This window comes from Drosophila suzukii, chromosome X, assembly GCF_043229965.1.
Source record: "Drosophila suzukii chromosome X, CBGP_Dsuzu_IsoJpt1.0, whole genome shotgun sequence".
Classification (NCBI taxonomy): Eukaryota; Metazoa; Arthropoda; class Insecta; order Diptera; family Drosophilidae; genus Drosophila; species Drosophila suzukii.
In genome coordinates, this window is record NC_092084.1 from 27,452,958 (window position 1) to 27,460,722 (window position 7,765).

The window sequence follows — 7,765 nt, forward strand, 5'->3', positions numbered from 1 at the left end:
CCGTGTTTCAAGACGGGTCCCGAAGGTATCCTGAATCTTTCGCATTGTTAATCATACAAGTGCATATAATAAACACAAAAATCAATGATAATTATGCCATTATATAATTCCGAAAAATTAACGCACTGTATTCATATAAATCTATCAGCACTTTATTAAATTAATAACATTTATTCTGTGTTAAAATGCAAGCAAATTAATTTGAATAAACTATAAGTTATATTTTATGATAAATTTTGTATGCTAATAGATTACAATGTCCTTATATGGAAAAAATGCACACTATTATCATAATATTGTTTAAATATTACAATTTTAATGATGAATTTTCCATTACGGATATTCAGGTTCATCGGGCTTAACCTCTAAGCAGTTTCACGTACTGTTTAACTCTCTATTCAGAGTTCTTTTCAACTTTCCCTCACGGTACTTGATTACTATCGGTCTCATGGTTATATTTAGTTTTAGATGGATTTTACCACCCACTTAGTGCTGCACTATCAAGCAACACGACTCTTTGGAAACATCATCTAGTAATCATTAACGTTATACGGGCCTGGCACCCTCTATGGGTAAATGGCCTCATTTAAGAAGGACTTAAATCGTTAATTTCTCATACTAGAATATTGACGCTCCATACACTGCATCTCACATTTGCCATATAGACAAAGTGACTTAGTGCTGAACTGATTTCTTTTCGCTCGCCGCTACTAAGAAAATCCTGGTTAGTTTCTTTTCCTCCCCTAATTAATATGCTTAAATTCAGGGGGTAGTCCCATATGAGTTGAGGTTGTGTATAACTTTTATTTGCAATTAATTCTTTATATATAATGATAAAACATTTTATTAAATTCGTTATATTTATATATATATATTTGTATGGCATTTGTTTGGTCTAACGAATCAACGAAGAATAATAATATAGTCAACGGCTTTCTATTTTCTAATCGTTAATAAGAGACAATTCTAGATAAATTTTTTATGCTAGACATTTCTCAGTATTATTTGATTGAAAAAGAAAATATTTCTCTTCGTTTTTCACATTCAAATTAATTTACTAATGTGAGATAATGTTTTTCATATATTTGTTAATATTATGAATAAAATAATTAAATTATTATTATCCAATAATATACCATATGCTTATAAAATTTCATTATAAAATTTGTATAAACAACTTAATTAGCATAGTCTTACAACCCTCAACCATATGTAGTCCAAGCAGCACTATAAAATTAATTAAAGTACATAACAGCATGGACTGCGATATGCGTTCAAAATGTCGATGTTCATGTGTCCTGCAGTTCACACGATGACGCACAGTTTGCTGCGTTCTTCATCGACCCATGAGCCGAGTGATCCACCGCTTAGAGTTTTATATATTGGTTTGTTAATTTTGTCATATATGTTTTTATTGAAAGAAATTAAAAATACACCATTTTACTGGCATATATCAATTCCTTCAATAAATTTATTTTTATACCTAAAACGAATGCTGCGAAATGTCTTAGTTTCATATAACCAATAATATATCAAGTATTTTTTAATGGCATTTACGGTATTAAATACTTTTAAGCGATATATATTGAAATTTATATAAAACATTAAGCTGTACTAATCAGGTACAACATTGTACATTTTAGGTTGTTGCATTATCCAATGTATGCGCATAACTGAGATGAACAATACATATCGCAACGCGTGTATATTATGGTCCATATACACACAGTGTTTTATTAATTGCATTTATCATACAATATAATAATAATATCAAATAATTTCGATTTGCTTGTTCGAATTTGTTATTTGTTTGCTTTTGCTTTCTTGCTTATTTATTTCTCTTGTTTATTGCAATAATATATTTATATATTATATATTTCTTATTACAATTATTATATTTCGACTTGCTTTTTCGAAATTGTATTTGATCTATATATATAAAAAAGATCATATTTTTGGCAATTTATATTTTATTTGTATTACTATAATAATGTTATTATAATAAAAACAAATTTTTTTATTAACGGTAAGGATATTAAACAATAATGATCCTTCCGCAGGTTCACCTACGGAAACCTTGTTACGACTTTTACTTCCTCTAAATAATCAAGTTCGGTCAACTTTTGCGAAACAACCGTAACACACAAGGCGTCACAGTGATCACGTCCGGAGACCTCACTAAATAATTCAATCGGTAGTAGCGACGGGCGGTGTGTATAAAGGGCAGGGACGTAATCAATGCGAGTTAATGACTCACACTTACTGGGAATTCCAAGTTCATGTGAACAGTTTCAGTTCACAATCCCAAGCATGAAAGTGGTTCAGCGGTTTACCCGGACCTCTCGGTCTAGGAAATACACGTTGATACTTTCATTGTAGCGCGCGTGCAGCCCAGGACATCTAAGGGCATCACAGACCTGTTATTGCTCAATCTCATTATTGCTAGACGCAATTTGTCCATTTAAGAAGCTAGTGTCCTTATAATGGGACAAACCAACAGGTACAGCTCCACTTATATAAACACATTCAAACACAATAAACATTTTACTGCCACCATGAATGAAGGCTATATAAGCTTCAACACCATAATCCTGAAGATATCTATTTAATATATTTGAGTCTCGTTCATTATCGGAATTAACCAGACAAATCACTCCACGAACTAAGAACGGCCATGCACCACCACCCATAGATTCGAGAAAGAGCTATCAATCTGTCTTACACACTTATGTTCGGACCTGGTAAGTTTTCCCGTGTTGAGTCAAATTAAGCCGCAGGCTCCACTCCTGGTGGTGCCCTTCCGTCAATTCCTTTAAGTTTCAGCTTTGCAACCATACTTCCCCCGGAGCCCAAAAGCTTTGGTTTCCCGGTAAGCGACTGAGAGAGCCAATAAAAGTAGCTACAGCCAATTGCTAGCTGGCATCGTTTATGGTTAGAACTAGGGCGGTAGCTGATCGCCTTCGAACCTCTAACTTTCGTTCTTGATTAATGAAAACATCTTTGGCAAATGCGTTCGCTTATGTTAGTCTTACGACGGTCCAAGAATTTCACCTCTCGCGTCGTAATACTAATGCCCCCAAACTGCTTCTATTAATCATTACCTCTTGATCTGAAAACCAATGAAAGCAGAACAGAGGTCTTATTTCATTATCCCATGCACAGAATATTCAGGCATTTGAAGCCTGCTTTAAGCACTCTAATTTGTTCAAAGTAATTGTACCGGCCCACAATAACACTCGTTTAAGAGCACTAATGCAGGTTTTTAAATAGGAGGAACATATGAAAAAATACAAGTATCTAAGCACATGTAAGAACTCCACCGGTAATACGCTTACATACATAAAGGTATAGTACTAACCACAATTGTAAGTTGTATGAAGCACAAGTTCAACTACGAACGTTTTAACCGCAACAACTTTAATATACGCTATTGGAGCTGGAATTACCGCGGCTGCTGGCACCAGACTTGCCCTCCAATTGGTCCTTGTTAAAGGATTTAAAGTGTACTCATTCCAATTACAGGGCCTCGGATATGAGTCCTGTATTGTTATTTTTCGTCACTACCTCCCCGAGCTGGGAGTGGGTAATTTACGCGCCTGCTGCCTTCCTTAGATGTGGTAGCCGTTTCTCAGGCTCCCTCTCCGGAATCGAACCCTGGTTCCCCGTTACCCGTTGCAATCATGGTAGTCCTAGATACTACCATCAAAAGTTGATAGGGCAGACATTTGAAAGATCTGTCGTCGGTACAAGACCATACGATCTGCATGTTATCTAGAGTTCAACCAATATAACGATCTTGCGATCGCTTGGTTTTAGCCTAATAAAAGCACATGTCCCATAAGGTTCATGTTTTAATTGCATGTATTAGCTCTAGAATTACCACAGTTATCCAAGTAACTGTTAACGATCTAAGGAACCATAACTGATATAATGAGCCTTTTGCGGTTTCACTTTTAATTCGTGTGTACTTAGACATGCATGGCTTAATCTTTGAGACAAGCATATAACTACTGGCAGGATCAACCAGAATAATGTTTTTATTCATATTTCATTCATATTTTTGAATAGAAATTAGCAATATAAATTTTATAGATTGTTTTCTATCGAATACGGCCATTTTTATATAGCATTCGTATACGTTTGTTTTCAATATATACTTGTTTCGCCACTAATAATAACATGTTTTTTAATTATTGATGTTAAAAAAAAGAATTATCTTATCTTCTTTAAAACACAATATTTTGTAATATGTAATAATATTTTCTTTATATATGCATATTTCATTCTAAAATATCATTTTTGTTCGACATACGTCATTATTGTATCCACACATGTACAATTTTTGTTTAACCAATATATAATATTGAGTTAAATCATTTGTATTTTGATGATAAATTTAAAATTTATCTGTATATATTCATATAGACTCTTTGGTAATATATAATATAAAACCGAGCGCATATATGATATGTACTTTAATAATAAAATATATTTATAATTCGCTTTTACGCCTTTTTGTGTAAACTAATATTAAATAGTTAAGATAGAGGCAGAAAGGTCAAATATACATTTACAATGTATATCTAGCTATCCTGCCTCTGTTTATTTTAAATAGGTTTATATTAACGATAAAATTGGGAAACAATTTGTTATTCTATGTATAATAGAAACACTTGGCCTTTGTTTCGACTTTATTATCTTGGGCTTAAAATATTAACCGCGGAGCCAAGTCCCATATTCATAAATGAACACAGAAACAAATTTGACGGATAATATCTTATCTACCGACTATTGTCAATAGGAGATGGCCGGCCCATTGACCATCCTATAGTAGTTTTTGGACCCATTATCTTTAATTCGGGTATTTTCATTTGTCTTTGCCACCAAATCATTTGAAACTCTCTCTTATAATAAGAGAATACACATATAATTCCATTATATGGATATATCATCTTCATTTTATTTGCTACATCACCATATAATAGTTTTTGAACCCGTAATCTTCAATTCGGGTATTTTCAATTATCTTTACCAACGAACCATATGGTATTCTTTCTTATAATAAGAGAATACATGTATATATCCATTATATGGATATATGGTCTTTACTTTATTTGCTACACCACCCTATAGTAGTTTTTGAACCCAATATCTTCAATTCGGGTATTTTCAATTCTCTTTGCCAACCACCCATATGTTATTCTCTCTTATAATAAGAGAATACAAGTATATTTTCATTATATGGATATAATGCCATTTATTTTTCAATATCCATATAATTCATTTAGTTTTGTATGTACAAAACAAGTTTTCTTTATAGTATTGACAAAATCATATGCATACGCATAACATAAGTTTTGACCAATACGAGGAGGGGCCCGCCAACGACCACCTCCCTATAGTAGTTTTTTACCCCATGATCTTCTAAAAGCATGTTTACAGTACTAGTGTCACCCTCACTAGGTTTATATATCGTGTTTCAGTGATATACGGGTAAATTTTACCATTTATTCTTAAGTATATGGCATTTATATGCCATATCTATATAATTCAATCATGTTTTCATGTATATTTATTATAATATACATTATTATGCCTTATAGGTATTATACCTATAAGCCATATCCATACGATTCATTTACTAGTGCCGCCCCTCACTAGGTTTATATATCTTATTGCATTGATATACAATTTATTCTTATGTATATTGCATTTATATGCCATATCTATACAATTCCTGCATATTTCGATGTATACTTGCTAGATTATACATTGTTATGCCTTATAGGTATTATACCTATAAGCCATATCCATACGATTCACTTATATAAATATATGTATATTTTTCAATACATTATTTTTTTTCACTTTTGTATGGATTTTTATGCATATCCATACATTTATATGGATATGCTTGGCGGTCTTAATAGTATTGACAAACTTATATGCATAACATAGGTTTTGACCAATACGAGGAGGGGCCCGCCAACGACCACCTCCCTATAGTAGTTTTTTACCCCATGATCTTCCAAAAGCATGTTTACACTACTAGTGTCACCCTCACTAGGTTTATATATCGTGTTTCAGTGATATACGGGTAAATTTTACCATTTATTCTTAAGTATATGGCATTTATATGCCATATCTATATAATTCAATCATGTTTTCATGTATATTTATTATAATATACATTATTATGCCTTATAGGTATTATACCTATAAGCCATATCCATACGATTCATTTACTAGTGCCGCCCCTCACTAGGTTTATATATCTTATTGCATTGATATACAATTTATTCTTATGTATATTGCATTTATATGCCATATCTATACAATTCCTGCATATTTCGATGTATACTTGCTAGATTATACATTGTTATGCCTTATAGGTATTATACCTATAAGCCATATCCATACGATTCACTTATATAAATATATGTATATTTTTTAATACATTATTTTTTTTTCACTTTTGTATGGATTTGCATGCATGTCCATACATTTATATGGATATGCTTGGCGTTCTTTATAGTATTGACAATCTCATATGTATAACATAGGTTTTGACCAATACGAGGAGGGGCCCGCCAACGACCACCTCCCTATAGTAGTTTTTTACCCCGAGCTCTGCCAAAATCATGTTTACAGTACTAGTGCCACCCTTCACTAGGTTTTTATATCTTATTTCAGTGATATAAGTGTTAATCATTCTATTTATTCTTATGCATATGGCATTTAAAAGCCATATCTATACAATTCATTCATATTTCAATGTATATTTATAATATTAAACCATATTATGACATATAGGTATTATACCTGTAAGCCATAACTATACGATTCATTCACTAGTGCCGCCCCTCACTAGGTTTATATATCTCATTTCAGTGATATATGGGTAAACTCTATTATTTTGTATATGACACTTATATGCTGCCATATATATAAAAATGCATTTATATTTCAACGTATATATATTTACTATATTATACATTAATATGCCTTAAAGGTATTATATCTACTATAAGCCATATCCATACGATTCATTTTTATAAATACATATATGTATAATTTTCTATACATAATTTTTTTTTATTAATATATGGGTTTCCTAAGCATATCCATATAATCCATTTAGTCTTATATGGATTAGATTGGTCTTCTTTATTGTATTGCCAAACTCATATTGATAACATAAGTTTTGAACAATAAGAGCAGCCGCCAACCAACCAACCGCCGCTACCATTACTTACTTTTATATATGTCCTCTTTATTTTAATGGTCTCTTTATTTGAATTTCAATACCATAGGAATATTTATACATCGAATATGTTTGCCACTAATTTTTCGCGTCACTTATAATATGACGATACAGACTTGCTACCATAACATAAGTTTTGAACAATAAGAGGAGCAGCCGCCAACCAACCAACCAACCAACCAACCAACCAACCAACCGCTGCTACCATTGGAGGAACATATACTTACTTATTATATGGCCTCTCTCTGTACTTTAATGGTCTCTTTACTTGAATTTGAATACCATAGGAATATTTATATACATCGAATATGTTTGCCATTAATTTTTCGCGTCACTTATAATATGACGATACAGACTTGCTACCATAACATAAGTTTTGAACAATAAGAGGAGCAGACACCAACCAACCAACCGCTGCTACCATTGGAGGAACATATACTTACTTTTATATATGTCCTCTTTATTTGAATGGTCTCTTCATTTGAATATTAATACCATAGG

At 32.2% G+C, this 7,765-nt stretch overlaps 2 non-coding genes across 2 annotated transcripts; both read right to left on the reverse strand.

Moving 5' to 3' along the window:
- Positions 1-1,196: 1,196 nt before the first annotated feature.
- Positions 1,197-1,375, reverse strand: LOC118878699 (5.8S ribosomal RNA). The gene has a single exon (XR_005015225.1). It is a non-coding gene; the product is annotated as a 5.8S ribosomal RNA (ribosomal RNA).
- A 668-nt stretch (positions 1,376-2,043) lies between these two features.
- Positions 2,044-4,030, reverse strand: LOC118878697 (small subunit ribosomal RNA). The gene has a single exon (XR_010654984.2). It is a non-coding gene; the product is annotated as a small subunit ribosomal RNA (ribosomal RNA).
- Positions 4,031-7,765: the final 3,735 nt, after the last annotated feature.